Source organism: Hippocampus guttulatus, chromosome 9 (assembly GCF_054856545.1).
Source record: "Hippocampus guttulatus isolate MCC_2025c chromosome 9, RoL_Hgut_1.0, whole genome shotgun sequence".
Lineage (NCBI taxonomy): Eukaryota > Metazoa > Chordata > Actinopteri > Syngnathiformes > Syngnathidae > Hippocampus > Hippocampus guttulatus.
Genome location: NC_141269.1, coordinates 2,435,874 through 2,453,404, shown reverse-complemented (window position 1 = coordinate 2,453,404; position 17,531 = coordinate 2,435,874).

The following is a 17,531-nucleotide window of genomic DNA, read 5'->3' as shown; positions in this document are numbered from 1 at the left end:
ACCCCTACAACGGCTTCCCGCGCATGCGCACATCCTGATTTATCAATCCGACCGTACGCAGCGATGAAAAAAAAAAAATACGATTGAGGATTACTTTTGCTGGTTTGCCGTGACAATAGTAGCGATCGACGACGGCATTGTCGTTGGCTACCAGCAGGTGAGACGATCTGGATTTGAGCCAAAATGGTCTTTGTGAGATCGGTTCATAATTGTCCCGCCCCCCGCCCCCCCTCGTATAAAAGCTGTAATACGCCGTACATGAATTGAAATGATTGAAAAACGTATAAAATACGGGGAAAACGTACAAGTTGACAGGTATGACAGCGGAAGGGGCCAGACCTCGAAAATCTGTTGCAATTTTGCAACAGAATGGGAAAAAAGGGAGAAATGATGCAAACATTTTGCTGTTCTTCTTCTTCTTTTCAACCCCCACAAAAATCTTGAATAAGTGGGGATATACCACCAATGTTTGGGGTTGGGAAAAAAAATGTATCCAAGACAATACAATGCATCCGTTTTTATATTGAGCCGTCACCAAAAATCTGATGAAAGATGAAATCCACGGTTGCCCAACCGCGATTATGAGGGGGTCCGCCTCCTATTTAAACAAACGATGCAACAAAACATTTCGACATTCAAAATAACACGACTCACCATCATGTATTTTTAATCCTCTGCGAGCAGCTGAGACATCTCGACAGTAATGGCGCACATTCCATCTGCCTGTGTGACTGAAACTGCCGCCAAGGGGCCAAAACAACTACGGACAAACAGTTGTTGTCAATTTTGGTTCGCAACGGCGTTCGAATGCGGACACGAGTGAGCTCTCCCCCCACGCTTCCGTGCTCCCTCCTGGACGCCCTCACATTGATCATCAAGTGGCTGGCGTCAGTGCCCCCCCCCCCCCCCCTCTCAGACGCCACCAATTGGCTTATCTGTCACTCATCGGGGCTCATCAGTTTTCACACGTTGCGCATTACGTGCCGTTTATCATGCGGGGCCCCGCAGCTGTCGTTTGCACGTAATTGTCTTTCTCTTTTTTTTTTTCCTCTCAACTCTCGCACGGCGGATAATTTGCTCCAGTCAAAGTTGACACCCCTCATCCGCTTTTATCCTGCACTCCTCCATCCAGATGTCATTTGAAGCCATTGTGGGTTTTTTTTTCTTTTTTCTCGCTGTGGCATGACTCAGTGGTCGTTTGCCAACCTAGAGGTTGGCGGTTTGATGCCCGTGTCCTTGAGCGAGATACTGACCACCCCCCCCCCCCCCCCGTTTGTTCCTGTTGCTGCATCGCCAGTAGGTGGATGAGGTAACGGTGTGAAGTACCTTCGAGTACCTGAGGTGGAAAAGCGTTTACAGGTGACATTCCATTTACCATGTTCAAGAAACAATCAGAGCTGCTTTTGAGTGTCAACAGTCCATCAAGTGGGCAGAGTTTTCACTGCATTTAGAGGCATTAAAAAAAAAAAACCTTGAAGGAGACATATTACAACCCCCCGCCCCCCCCCCCCCCCCTATCTACCCATTTTCAGTAGAATTAGACTGGCGTCGCAAGAGAACTGGAGCGTATCGGAGCCGACTTTTGGCTGAAAGGCAAAAATCACGCTGAAGCGGTTGCCGCATATGTTGACGGCGGCAAACAAACGTTCCCACTTGCACTCGCACCGCTGGACAATTTTGAGTCTGTAATGAACCTAACGAACATCACACAGGAAGGCGGGAGATTTTGATTGAGATTTTGATCCTGGGCATCTGGGTGATATATTACATCATTCGATCTTGATTATGGAATACATTTTCTTAACATGATTTAAAAGCATCTGCACTGAACACTAAAGAAACTAAAGTGTGAAACTAGAGATGTTTGATGAATAGAGGAAGTCTTGTAAATAAAAAAGGAAGGTGTCAAAATTAATCAATCAATCGAGAGTTCATTGATCATAAAATTAACTATTTTGATAACTGATTAATTTAGTGGGTGGTCGAGTGGTCAGCGCTTCAACCTCACAGTCCAGAGGTCGTGGGTTCGATCCCGGCTCCGGCCTTCCTGTGTGGAGTTTGCATGTTCTCCTCGTGCCTGCGTGGGTTTTCTCCGGGTACTCGGGTTTCCTCCCACATTCCACAAAAACATACGCGGCGGGCTGATTGAATTGTCCCGCGGTGTGAGTGTGAGCGCGGATGGTTGTTCGTCTCTGTGTGCTCTGCGATTGGCTGGCGACCGGTTCAGGGTGTCCCCCGCCTCTGCGCTGTGAAGCGGACGTGCTAACCAGTTGCCCACCGTACACACACAGCACGTTGAAACGGCGGCTGATTGCAAACATTATAAATAAACCTTCCCTCTATATCTTTTACAGACGAAGCAAAATCAGAACCGGCGTGACTTAAGACAAATCCTTTCTGAGCCACGCTAAGCAAACACAAAGTGCCAGCAGGAAAAGTTCGACCGATTGCTAGTTGTCAACGCGCCTTTCCGCCATGTTTCATCGAGTCAATACGCTCGCAGCTGCTCACCATGAGCGACCTGAAATGTTTCACGATCACTAACCACCGTTGTGTAATAGCTTCCAAAACAACAGTTGCCTTTCGGAAAAGTTTGCTTGCATGAAAAACCATCACGGCCGCCCCTCGCCGTACACCAATCCTGTGAATTTTTTCACTCGGTGGTACTTGACCGGAGTGGAGGGAGGGATAGCAAAGCGATGTGTCGGCAACGAGGGGGTGAGAGAGAGCCTCTTTTGCGTCCTCTTGGAATCTCATCAACGGCAGGGGCGAGCGCATGCAAAATAGATTTTGCAGGTTGCGCCATGACAGGCCGTTTTTATGCCGTCCTCAAGACTGGTGAAGAAAGTGTAAAAAATTGCCGTTTTTACACCGGCTTGCCGTCATCCTTGCATAAAACGGAGCAGACGATGTCGTCTGACTTGACGTGAGCTCGAGCCTGCCTTCTATTGATTTCAAGTGTGAAATATGGTGGGGGGGGGGGCGGTGACGCAGAGTGGGCGACCTGCTCAAGTAGCAGCAGTGTGTATGATTCACCATAACGATAAAGCTTCACGCTTTATGTTAGACTCAAGGTTCTCATTTCATCCGCACTAAAAGAAAATGTGCTTTTAGTGCCGCTGACATTTATTTTTTATTTTTTTTACCTTCATAAAAAACACCATATCTCTCCAAACGGTGGCCGCGGTGCGGAGGGGCCTTGATTTGTCTGCATTTTAGAATAATTTTCGGCTCACGCAAGCTTGACGTGTGATCACTAAAAAGGCCCAAGTTCAATGCGTACAACGACTCCCAAGGTCATTTTTCAGAATAACCGTACATCAAGTTTATTATCGTTGAAAGTAAACAAACTTGGGTTATTTGCAATGTCAAACGCGGGATTGTCGGCGTTTACCCTTGACCGCCTCCTGATAAGAATTATCTTCGGTGTATATTTTATTTATTATTTTCTCCGCCGCTCTAACCCGCTGCTTTCCTGACTCCTATCATTTAGTTCCTTCATTTTGTCTTCCGCGTCCTTCTTTAACTCTTACTATCTTAATAACAGCGTCATATTTGACACGATAAATACAAGGGAAAAAAACAGGTTTTTACCTAGCCCGCTTTGCCGCCATTTTGAAAACCATCCGGTGTGGTGCCTTCACGTATGAGTTTCATTTGTCCCGTGAGCGCTAATTGTTGGAGCGTGGATTTTCCAAACTAGTGTACTACTTTGTCGCATAATCTTGACTTCAAAGTGTTTCTGACAACAAACCCGTGCCGCAAAGCTCGCCGTTAAAGCACGTTAGGCAAAAGCTCATTTCTTTGGCACAACTAATTATCTTCAGGCGCTGTTGTCGTCATTCTCTTTGTGTCCTCGTTATCGCCTTGCTGAGTAAACCCTGCTTTGTATTATGTTGATTGACGCAACGGCAAGGCATGCCAACGATGATAAGAAAGAAAAAAAAATCATTGTATAGAATTCATTAATAAAAAGTAATTGTTTTGAAGCGCAGCATGCTAAGCTGCTTTTGTTTTAACAGGAAATAAGGGAAGGCTTCATGTAGTCGGTCGGGAAAGCTCGGGGTATTTCGCAGAATTACTATGTAGGCAATTTTTAAGGAACGTTTTCGTATTATGGCCTGCCCATACATCAAAAAAGTCGTTAGCATACCACCGTTGAGTGAAACTCAGGTGCTCCTTTCAGAACCGGAGCAAAATTGGGATACAGCATAAAACTAAAATAAAGTAAAAGTTATCGCTGTTTGAGGATTGTGCTTTATTAGCCGCATGCAGTTGACGACAGCATCTATGAAATGTGTGTCACCCTTTCCGTGTTGCAATACGTCACATTTCCTATGCTAATGTGGCCATAAAAAAATCACCCATGCTAGTCATTAGCCATTGTGCCGCGTTAGCATTTATGCGATTCAGTAAAATAAACAACGTTGTTCATCGTGAACTAAGGCAAGACCTATTCATTTCCTGTTCTATGGTTAGCGCGACATTTTTGCATGCGACTCATTAGTCATTGGGCTTTCTTAGCGACATGCTATTTACCTTAGCATCTGTATCATTAATTAAACGTATATTCCTGATATAACATGTATTGTTTATATTATACTGAGTGGCCAGATCTTTTCATTTCCCTGTTCAATGGTTATCATCTCAGTCTAATACCGCCCCAAAAAAGCCAAAGAAAAACTCAAAACATATTCGTGCGTTAAATTCTTTTGATCGCCGTTGAGCCGAAGGCTTCAAACTTCAAATTTAGTCTGAATTATCTTGCCAGACTCCGAGCAGGAAGTTTGAATTAAATATGAAATAACAGCAACGCGTCTGTTCCGCTGAGATTTATCCCGTCGTAAAGCCAGTTCCAGTGTCGTGCTGTTAAAAAGATGAACGGCCCCCTTGATAGCCGACATAAAAGCACGACGGTGGTGAATGTGAGTCATCCCTAATAAGAAAGTTTTTGATACTGTCCCTTTAAATCAGCAGAAACAGGCAATCTTTGACACACATGATCACAAGCAGACATGTGTTTACAATTTTACTTTTTGCTGAGAAAATCATTAAGTGAGAAAAACTTCGGGCAGTGGGCGACAAGAAAAACAAATAACTCAAATTAAAATTGAAAAAAAAAACATTTTTGGAAAGAAAGTCAAAGAACATTGTTTTCCTTTGAATGCATCCGCGCTTACTTTGTCTTCTCTTCACACTTTGACGTTAGCTCGAGCGAGATGCGCTGCCACATTGCCGGCCCATTCCCCTCCCCCCCATGATTATTTTTGGCAGAACACCCTACCCGCCATACCATCTGCTTTTGCGCTTGTGTGGCGTTAGAGTGGGACTCAATTAAAAGCTGCCTACAAAGACCGTGGATGTGTTATTTGGCCCACCTGCACCGCCTGTTGGCAGAAGCACAGCAGCCGGGGATTCAACGCGGCCGCTCGCTTTGTGTGTGGTAATTAACCCGAGGAGAGAATTTGATGTTGCCATTAAAAAAAAGTCCAGTTGGAATCGAATCGTGTGCTTAGTATACGCGAGACCGCCGCTAGCTGTTCAATTTGGTGAAGCAGCATGTGGTTCATAACCCAAGATATTTCCTGTTCGCCTTGTTTGAATGAACTGCAAACAATGGCATGCTTGTGGCCCCCGGGCTAGACAATGTTCACTTTTCAGTGTGTCGGGAGCTGTTAGACTTGATGAAGCAGCATTTGGTTCATTGTTCATTTTTGTCCGGCAAGTAGCTAGCGTCTTATTATTAAGAAACACAGCACTCAGACTGGCTGAAAGAAAACTGAGAATATCGACTGTTCAGGCTGGCGAACCGCTTTCAAGGCACCAGCTCGACATGTCTCGCTCTCAGCAGTCCACTGAGTGACATTTGGCTCCAACTTCAGGGTGCGCTGGCTTGTTATTTCGGAATCCAAATGACGCCTAAACCAGGTCCCTCATTAGAAAGGCAACCGCGCTCACAGTTTCAATGTAAGACAGCAGACCATCACAGGTTCATTTAATCAAACTTAAAATTCGGTGAACTGAGCAGCCTTGTTATGTTTTCGATGATATACTGTAGCCCGTGGTTAGGGCGCCATATGCTCTGGCGCACCACCTCCCACCTGAGTTTTGGCCCGATAACCAAAAATCTCTCTGAGCCCGAGTGCCGCCTACATGGTTGGAGCTGGCAGTGGAAGGTCGCTATCAGTCACTTCTTATCTCGCCAGACTTTGATGAGAGGAAGGGGAGGACGGCGGTGGTGCGGGGGTGTCTTATAATGTGAACGTGAAGGTCAACACTCTGCGAGGAATCTGATCAGGAGCGAAGGTGCGACCCACAAACAACCGCAGCAGCCAACCTGCTCACATAAATGTCAATCGCATGTGAAGTTACGATGATGCGACACGCTACCTTCCGTCGACGTATTTTCTGTCATGTTTGTTTTGATAAGGGTCGCGGTGAGTTGGCGCCTGCTCCAGATGACTTTTGGCGAGAGAAAAGGGGTACACTCGCAATCGTTTGGTTCGTGTAATGAGAGGTTTGGGAACAAGAAAATGCTTACAATATCTCTTACATATGAGAAGTTGAAGTTTTGGTACAGTTTTAAGCAATCATCATAGAAGTTGACATGTTTGCTTTGCTTTCGCGGGCCACATGAAATGAAGTGGCGGGCCGGATCTGGCCCCCGGGCCTTGACTTTGACAGTTTTTTTATTTATTTTTTTTTTTTTTTGCGCCAAGCAGTTTTGCGAATTATTCACTTTATCTGAGGAACATCTTGCTAATTTTGGGCAGCCATTTTTTTTTCGCACACTACCCCCACTTATCATTAATCATTAATTCCTTCATTCAAGGACAGTGCCATGCTCAAATAAATTTACACCATGAGCTTCGTAAACAGATGTGCAAATTACCCAACATGTCAGTCCAAAATCGGAGTTAAGAGGACAGCAAATTTTGCAAAAGTTTGATTTGTTGCGTTTGACGGGCGTTCATTGTTCTTCTTTCCTTCGCCATTCATCACGACAAGCAAGCCGGCGTGATGGGGCGATGAAACACACGCCCGTGGCGTCATGAATAACAACATCAATATAACGACGACAAGGCAAACTTCACCCTCGCGCTGTTTACTTTTGTTTGCCATCAATCAAAGCAAAAGTAATAGAGCACAAAAATCAAACGTGGCTGTCATTAATGCATAAAAATTTACATTTACATTTTTTATCATCAATCATTTGTTGTTGTGTTTGATGTTCGATGACGTTTCGGTCATTAGACTTGATATTGTTGATTGTTACAAAAAATAATCATAATACATTTGATATGTTCAGGGGGAAAGCAATTTTAAGAAAAAAAGTCTCCTTTGAATTTACTGTTCATCCGAGTATTTTTTTAAGAGGGAAAAAAAATCGAAGGAAATCAAATGTGTCACTTGTTGCGTTTTCTCCAGATAAAAGCGCTCATTTGACCTTTTATAATTCATTTCAGATTAAAATGTCTCCTTTTGCTTTTTCACATTTGTTTTCATGCTCTCCTTCTGATGTTTATTTAAGATAAAATTTCATGTTACCTTCAGTCAAAAAACGTTTTAGAAATGGTCTCATCAGCCATTTTATCTTTGCCGACTCCCAACCAGTGTCCCTTAAAAACTTGGAAATGATTCTCAGCATTTGACGTGTGGTATTCCGAATAAAATAAAAATCATTTTTCTCCTCAAAATTCATCACATAACAAATAATGGTTTTAAAATATTCTTTTATTTTATTTTTTAATGAATTGACTTCAGCAAAATATGGATTAAAAAGGGACGTGCCATTAAGAGTGTCGAGATGCATCGAATCTGTGAACGAACATCGGTGCTAATCGCTTTCCATTTTTGCTCCCTTGATGCCAATTACGACAAAGTGCTCATTTGTGTTGATGGCTCGCCATCATCTCCAGCATATCCAGTTTGGGGAGAATTTATACATCACGAGAGACCAAAAACAATCTCCGAATATCATCTCGTCCTTGCTGCCTGAACACGCTCATGGGGGATTGTTTGGGGTTTTTTTTGGATGCTGATTGTTTTTCGGTTTGCAGGCAAACATTAGAGTGCAGCACTCACGTCGGCTTGATCTGAAAGGGAAGCGCAGCGCAAATGAGGCAGGCGTTGTCCCACGGGGACACACTGCTCCAAGCTTTTATTACTCGAGTTTGAGTTGAGTTTGGTGTCTTTCAACAAGGGAATTCGAACTCCAATTCCAACTTTTGCCGATGTTGGGATCCAAATGTGCAAATTGGAAAACGTTGTGTGGTCAAATTATTTGGGAAGCATCTTAGTTGGGAAACGGTGAGAATAGTTTGTAAGAATTATTCTAGGGGAGAAATAGCGTTTTCCTCCCCCGAGGAAATACATTTTCATTTTTCATATGACAGAGAGCATTTTATCCCTTAGTGGGTTAATGGAATAGTCCAATAATAAAATGTTGCTTTATCAATCAGGGGGGGAAAAAAATGATCATTTAAAACACAGATCGTTGAGATTTTTTTTAATTTTAAAAAAAAAACATAATTTGTGACATAAGAAAAAAAACATGATGAGAATAGTCTTCATTTTTCAAGAACAAAATATGATTATTTTGAGAAAAATCTCATTTAGAGAGTCCTTTTTGTTGCGATTAAAGTCAGATTCTTCGAAATTTTCTAAATACAATGAGAATAGATGTTAAATTTAGAAAAAAAAGTATTTATTTTTTTTATTTTTTTTTACGTTTCACTTAGTATCAGAGGCGTAAGAAGCCGGATTCGTGTTCAAAGCAACTAGCCCGAATACTAATGCTGTCGTCGTGCCTAAATTGTCCAAGTACATTAAGTCTCAACAGCAAATGGACCGCTTTGGTCATTTCTGTTTGAAAGGCGCAGGTGAATCAAAGCTACTCATGGAAATCAACCGAGAACAAACCTTCTGCCGACATCGCCGTGGTTGGTGCTACGATTGGACATTGAGCGAGTCCAATGGAGGACTGACGAAACCCGCAAAGCAGCGTGGAAGCATTTCAGTGTTTTCAGGGGATTGCAAATGGGAATGTGCCTTGATGAGAGATGGCCAACTCTGTGGGGGAAGAAGAGGAGGAGGCGGAATAGCGCGACCGCAGCCCGCGGGTCTCAAGCCCAGAGAGAGTTTGTCTGCCTCCGTCCGAACCCACGTGCCGAGAAACAGACCGCCCAGCCGCGCTTTTATCATCCATCCTGCCGAGCGGGAACACGCGCCGGAGGTTCTCCCCCCAGAAACCAATCGCGTGGAATAATGGTCACAGAAATGCTGACTTGCCGGAAAGAGAGCGCAAGAAAGACCAAAAAGGTTCAGGCGGGCAAAATAGCAAACAGCTTGGAATCAAAGTTAGCATTTAATGAGGACCGAGTGGCACATTTACGCTCTAGTCTTTTTATCATGGAGTATTAAGGCCAGCTACACTGACAGCAACAAAACTTTTACTAAGTCAATGATGTAACAATCTTGTGAGAAAAAAAAAAAGACATTTAAAAGTCTGATATTCTTCAAACCCTTCAAAAAACTAAATATGGAGGAAGAAAGGATCTGCTTAAGATCGTCACAGACCAATTGACAGAAAACAAATTCAAACGCATCCAAATGAATCGGGAGAAGCGTAATCACGCAACATGACCCAAAACACAACAGCGGACTTCATCGGGGGAAACAGTGGAAGGTCTTCGACTAGACCCCCCAAAAAAAAGGAACTGCAGTAAAGGCCTGGATACAAAATGAAAAAAAATTTTTAAATGAAGTTTCGATGCAGTTCTTGCAAGTGTAGGGCTTACGCCACCCAAATTTGAGTGAATTTATTCATGTGCGTTGCAATATTTCTGTTCACTGGAAGAGAGGATGGCTCTTTCGTGTCCGTACCGTGAAATCAAAGCTGAAAATCGCAACTTTTGTCTCAGATTGATGTTTTTTTTCATCCCAAACTCAGACAGTTATGTCTTCAGTCGACGACCAGATCAACGCGATTGACCTCGCCGTTCCAAAACCTTTGGAGGAGGCTATAGATTTCAGAAACAAAAAAAAAAGCGTCTTGATGACAGCAAGTGAAGGAAGAATGTCCCGATATCTTCTGGCAAAATTGCCTGTGGATTCTTCTCTGGCCCGAGAGTGCATCCTGTCGTATGGCTCCATTTCTGATTTTGAACCACGAAAATCATAGCTCACCAAATGCTGTGCCGCTGTTTAAAAAAAAAAAAAAAAAAAACACATTACCTGCTGGCCTGCAGCGAGATTTTTAATCCTCTTTTTAGTTAGCGCGATGCTGTACAAGGCTCCTTCAAATTAAAAGTGCTTAAACGGGTCGCCCAAGCGGAAACAGGTCATTTATGTATTTTTTATTTTTTTTTAATTCTAGCTTTGACTCAAACACATTGCTTCACTCCGTCTCTTTCATTATACTGTATATTGCTTTTTTTTCATACCAGGGCAACAAGAGTGTCTGATAATTATTTTTCTTGCTTCCATACTCGGAAATCACAGACGCTTGGAGTTCATCCAAGGTTGAATGCCTTGAAGATTGAAATGATCAGAAAAAAAACCCTAATAATAATTGAATCCAAAATAGAGGCATATCTTTTCACGTCACTTTTCAAGGGAAATAATGGTCATTTCAAATAGAATGTTTTTTCTTCAAAGTACAAAGTCATATTTGTTGTGTAGAGAACTAAAAGTCATTAAGTTCTATATTTTCAAGGAGGAAAAACATGATCGAATCTCAAGTATAACATCTTTTAAAAAACCAAATTGAAAAACAATAATTACTAGAATGAAATCTGATCATATTTTTTTCAAAAGTGCTATTTGTTCATATTGTGAGATTTATAGTCTTTTTTGAGGAGAATAAAACTCATGAGAATAATTTAAAAAAGGATAAAAGCATAAATATATGTCTTGAAAGGTTTTTTTTAAATCACGTAAAATCATAAGAAAAAAAAAACATTGGTTATAATTTAGTGACTGGCATAATCCAGGTTGGCATGGGGTGCATCTCTGCGCAAAGGCAGGTGAGACACAATGTTGGTCATTTCACAGCCGGCCGTTTGCGGCCCCGAGTGTTATATTACAAGAATAAAGTAGCATTTCTTCCAAGAATAACTTTTTGGGGTTAAAAAAAACAACAACAATCATATAGAAATTTAGTTGATGAGAATAACTGCATCTTAATACTGGGTGATTCCATGTCTGACATTTTCTTGCACAAATGGATCTTTTTCGAGCCAGCATCAAAGGATGAACACCCGCGAGGAAAGACGTGTCTTATTCCGCATCAATGTAATAGATTCCTCGGTGAAAAAATGAGTGACCGATCATGAAAGTGAAAAGACGCGATGTGTCACAAAGTCGGACCGGAAGCATATTGGGAGGCATATTTCCTTGATGGGTTTTTACTCTTTGGGAGTTTGTGTGTGCTTTTCCTGCTGACAAGATAAGCGCCCAAAGAGGAAAATCTCTGGCCAAGTGCTGGGTTTGCCGTGCGCACACCTGCAGAGCGCAGATTAGCCGTGAATTATCTGAAGAGTGAAGCCTCCGCTGATGCCTCTCCCTTCGCTAATCTGACGTTTTCATCGCAAGCTTTCCTAATGCCGCTCGGCTCCCACCGATGCTGCTCCCGCGGCACCACTCGCTCGTTACTTGCCGGGGTGTTTAGGATAAACCCCTTGGCTGGACAATGGCGACTCAAATGTTGCCGCCATTCCGTGCATGCCGTGACGAAAACTCAAATCCTTCTTTGAAATGAAATATAGCGTTGCGCATCTGTCTTGTAAGCAAGGTTGGATTCTGCTGGCAATGAGACACGATCTCCAGGACTCAAAGTGCATCTACTCATGCGAGACGTACCTACCGAATTTCATGTTGTCAAGTGAAAGTCTCTTTGCGTGGCTATTTTATGTTTTCATCGTGAGTCATCCAACTTTGCCAACTTTGAGGTGTTATGAGTCCCGCCCGAGTTATTGCAGCGGGGGCGTGTCCTGCCTAGAAAGTGGGGTTACTAATAACCTCTCAATTACTCTCTGATCTCATCAGTACGGCACTAGTTAATTCTTTGACTTTGTTGCTTATACAATTAAAGCACTGCAACATAGATGCTAATTAGCATTAGCATTAGACATTTGTTTGGCCGATTTCAATTCGCAAGGTGTAATTGTCGTTGTTTTCTGTTTAGTTTGGCAGTAAACCAACTGGGGAGTTGAGGTACCGACCACCAAAACAACGCTGGTAATGTATCTCAATTCTGCGCTCGTGACTTAAAGCAAAAAATCCGTTTGTGGATCTAGCCTTGATTGGCATACGGAGCTACGAAATTTTCTTATCCCAAGGATCACCGGCTATGGGAGCTGAACTTTCAAATGAATTCGAGAGGAGCAGCGAAAGTATATCCATAATTGTAGATAGAGATAGAAAAGTTGAGAGGTGGGAAAAAAGGTCTGACTTCATTAGAGAAGCTTATTTGTGTCAAGGAGAAATGTGGCTCGTGCTCTTGTACATAGCCTTGAAAATCACATTGATTGAGCCTGCGTCGACCTTTCTAAAATAAGTCTCGCCGTGTGATCTTGAACGGAACCTTTTCAACCCTTACTTGATGAGTACGTTTCATTCCGCTCAGGTTTTTGCACTTTAATCACGAATCCTCACAGCCAACTTTATCGAACGAGACCCTGGTGGGTTGTACCTTCAACTTCTGTCAGCGGTGACTTTGTCCAAACCTTTGGCAGCTAACCTTGACGACTCCCCGTTTTTAATAAGTGTAATTACATGAGCCCACGCCGATCGTTTCATTGCAAATCCTCAGAATCATCATCAAACTTGCAGTTCACATAAGAAAGGAAAAAGGTGTGGCAATTTTGCATCGTCTGTCTGACTCCGTTCCTGATTGGAGTCTGTTTGAAATTCTAAGGATGTGTTCAGAATTTACCGCAAAATGCCTGGTTGAAACCAAATTGGACAACTTCCTGTTCATGTTCCGGCATGGTCTTTTTGACACGTTCCCATATTTATTTATTTTTTCTAAAAGAAATAAGTGGCGGGCGGCAAGGTAGTCCAGTGGTTAGCACGTCGACTTCACAGTGCAGAGGTACCGGGTTCAATTCCAGCTCCGGCCTCCCTGTGTGGAGTTTGCATGTTCTCCCCGGGCCTGCGTGGGTTTTCTCCGGGTACTCCGGTTTCCTCCCACATTCCAAACACATGCATGGCAGGCTGATTGAACTCTCTAAAATTGTCCCGAGGTGTGAATGTGAGCGTGGATGGTTGTTTGTCTCTGTGTGCGATTCAGGGTGTCCCCCGCCTACTGCCCAAAGACAGCTGGGATAGGCTCCAGCACCCCCCGCGACCCTAGTGGGGATTAAGCGGTTCGGAAAATGGATGGATGGAAATAAGTGGCTTCTAAAGTGGCAGACTTCCTCTTCAATTTCAGGCAATGATATTTCCAGACTTCTTCATTGATCCTGTTATGATCGACACGTCCGTCCAATTTCGTGTCCATTGGTGAAACTGGTGCCGAGGGCTATTTTTTTCTCTCCAATTTTCCCAGACGCTTTATTCTGGAATTCACTCCTCAAATGGCTGATTTTGAAGCTAAATGGGCAAGTTCTGGTTCTCTTTCGGGAATGTGTCCTTGAGACTTTTTTGTGCGTCCTGTAATTTGCCCAACAGGAACACCGTTGCTCAATCCTTTCACAACAAATGTCGCAATTAGTGCTCGTGCTGGAAGTCTGCCATGCTCAAGGTCAAGAGACAAGAGGTTAATTGCACCCTCCGAGGAAGACTTTCATAGCATTTAAAAGTCATTTTAAAGTTCAGGGACGTTGCTCATCGACGGGACGTGAGCCGGCGAGGAAAGTCCAGTTGAGGAAAGCAACAAACGAGGCCTGTAATGACCAGTGGAGATTGATAGTGTGTTTGTTTGTGTGTATCCGTGTGCATTGTGTGTGTATGTGGCATGCCGTGGCTTCGCGCTAATGGAGAGCAGATGCAACAGCGACCTGTTATGGGGCGAGCACCTGAAAACAATTGGATGAAGCAATGATATAAACAACGTTTACACCAAGTGATACAGTTCACATTACCAGGGATCGGTAAATTTAGGCACATCCCAAACAACTAGGAAAAGTGAAATGGTGAGCTTTAAAACAGCATCTGAGGTGTGTGAGTACCGCGCTGCATTTATCAGGAAGCAAGCCGCTTTGGTTGACCATGATTGAAGCTTGCTGCGATCACTCCCACAGCAGCGCAGCCCTCTCTCTTGTTGATTGGCCGGCTTGCACCCGTCTGTGAAAATACCAACATCGGGTCTAACCTGCCTCTGCGTAGAGTTACGCCACATGTTGCGCAGCATTTACATACTTTCAATTTATCAACATGTCGGAAATTTTCGGTGAAATCTAACCGGTTAAATCTGTTTTGTTTTTTTTAAGGCAAGTGCAACGTTAATAGTATGCTGAAGTCCGTGAAAAGGAACAACAGAAAGTCTGGAAAGCAGGTAAGTGGAATATATTTGTTTTCAATTTCCTCAAGAGCCGAGTATGTGGTCTCCGTGTGTGTATATTTGCATACAAATAGATTTTGTTAGTGCGTGAAAGCATCTGATGTTGCTTTTATTCTATAAGTGGAACTTTCCAGACGTGCATGACTACTTCAGGTAATGACTGCTGCCTTCCCGTTGGGCAGCCATTTTGTAACAGCAGAAAATTGGGGCCTGAACCTGAACACCTAACATTCACGTCTGTGCCCAGTCGCGCAGAAAGCAATTGTCAGCATCTTTTCACCCTTTGTAAAAGTTAGTTTTGTAAAACCTTTTTGCCATGTCGGTGAGATTTACCGGGACACTGCTGTTGTGTTAAAAGCCCTTTTAAAAGTCTTTTTTGCTTTGCGGCTAAATGTCGCTGCTTCAATATTTCGAGATATTTTTGTGAAAGTGACAACACATATACAATGTGTAATTGTAGGGGTCTCATCCCACCCCTGATTGATTGATTGGTTGATTGATCAGTGGGAATGTTTGACTCCTGGCTCACTCAAGGGGACCTACGTGACTGGAGCACACCAGCAACAGCTGACAGTCCAACTAAGCTAATTTCTTTAGCGTACCTCGCGGCTAGATTAATTTGGTTAATCCTCTTTGGATTTGTGGTATTTGTCCTCGGGGACGTGGAGAAAACAAGGACCAACGGAGCTTATGCAAGGTAATCGAGATTGAGCCAATCAGTGAACTCCCCAATCCTTTATTAGTTCTCCACCTGTCGCATGCTCTTAGATTTTTCTTTTAATTGCACGTGATTTTGTTTGTAACTTGCACATCTACATCACATGTCATTCAGTTAATTAGCTCACAAAGCTAACACGAGCGAGAAAATGCAATTGTTTGAGTTTTCAACCCACTTACGGCGTCAAAGCCTAACAATATTTTTTTGTTCGTAACGAGCTTTCCAAATGCTAACCATAGCGATGTAGCATTGGAAATCAGGGGTACAAACATTAGCAAAAAAAGAAACAGTGAGTTTTATCCTTTTTTGTGGATTACTCATCATCTAGTTTTATTCAAAATTAACAACTCCATGTGAGCCGGCATTGAGCTCGGTCATTAGCTAACATTACCTAGTAAACGTCTTTGGTGTCCTGCAATGTACAAAGTATTTTCATTTTGTGCCAGATTCTAGCTTTACTAGATAATGTGACACAAAATTGTTGTGTGAAAAGTTAGTTAATGCTCACACGTGTGTTTTCATTTATTTTGTCTGTCCATTGTGTGAGTTAGCAAACACCAGCTAACCGACAACCAAAGTTTTATGTTGGTTTCTTTCTGTTTTTCTCTTTGTTCCACAACCATGGATAGAAACGAGTTAGAAGCTTCTTTGAACACCCCCCCCCCCCACACACACACACACAACATTTTAATGAAGAGATGTCTTCCATCTCGGCAACGTTTTTTTCTTGCCTTCCTTTTTTGACCATTGTTTTGTGCAAATCTAACACATCTCTCAATTGCAATTAAACTCGGCTCATTACTCAGTAGAACTGTTTTGACACGGGGCTCTTTAAGAGACACAAAAGGGCTTTTATTGCATGTCATGATTGACAACTTTCCGTTCAGCTATTTGTTTGAATGAATCCATGAGCGAGTGGCTAATTAGGACACGTACAGAGAGGAAAGAAAACACTCTTTTTTCTTTTTTTTCTTTTTTTTACTCTAGCAAATGAGTGCGTGGTGGAAACAAGTTATTAGATGTGTGAAATGCAGAGGTGGCAAAAGTACTCACTCTGTACTTAAATTGAAGTACAAGACAAGTCCCTTTTCCTTCCACTGCACACTAAGACAGGCATTAAAAGAATCCCATTTACTTTTAACATATTGAAGCACATTTTTGAGCCACCCTTTAAACGCGGCCTGAACTGTAACTGCACGATCACCAATCAGACAGGCCCATGTCCAAAAAAAAAAAAAAAATTGTAGAAGGCAGCCTGATGAAGGTGAAAAATGTCAAATGAGACTGCAACAGTGAGAAACAGAGTACAGCTACCTGAAAGAAAATCAACTTCAGTACAGTGGTGACGTTTTGCTTCCCCATCCACTGATGAGGTCTTTCAAATTGTCTTGGCCTTGTCGCCCTCCTTCATCGCCATGGCGATAAAGATGAGGAGACAAATGAAGCACTCAACGACATCCTTCGCCCTGATTGAATGAGATTGCTGGGACTTAATCAGGACTAATTGAGCGTCTCGACTGGCTCAAGGAGTATCGAACGGACTTAATGGTAACTTTTTGCAGTTTTGAAGACGCATTGACATCCGGACTTATGTTTCGGTAGAAACAATTCATTCATTTCAATCTTGCATTTGTAGACCGAAAAGGCTGAAAATTGAACCTGCAGTGTATCGCAATGGCTTGACGAAAATGAGGGTGAGTTTGTTGGGATAATAGGTTGCTGCTTTAGTTGTTGTTAGCTTTTTCCATCAAAATACTCATGCTGTCCTACGACTGCGAGCTTGATAATATCTCTCTCTGACTCAGTGCGTTCCTGTCAATAATGGCATCGAATCATCTGATTCAAAAAGATATTGTGGAGGGGGAAAAAATGACATTGAATTGTTCATTCTCGTTAGTGGGGGGTGGGGGGGGGCTTTAAGGCAACACTCGCGAGTGATCAATAGCGCAGTAGTGGACAAGGACACAAACAAGCACCAAAGCTTTTGGTCTGCTTGCGGCGGGAATAGATTAGCAGCATAATCAGAGGCTAAACCTGTCACACTGCACCGGATTAGCCGTAAATCACGCTAATCGCTACGTCGGCGATACCTCTCGGTTAGGTTTTACAGCACAGCGGTGTGTGTTCGGAAAAGTGCACCGTCTGCTGAACGGTGCTCACGGAGGCTATCGCCACACCAGAGTGACAGAGCGCTGCGATAAAACCACCGATTAGCATTGGAGAAAACTGGAATGATTGACATTCTATTAACACTCCCAACGTCTCAATCCAGTCAGACACAGAGCCGTGTCTTCAGTTAGGTGATAA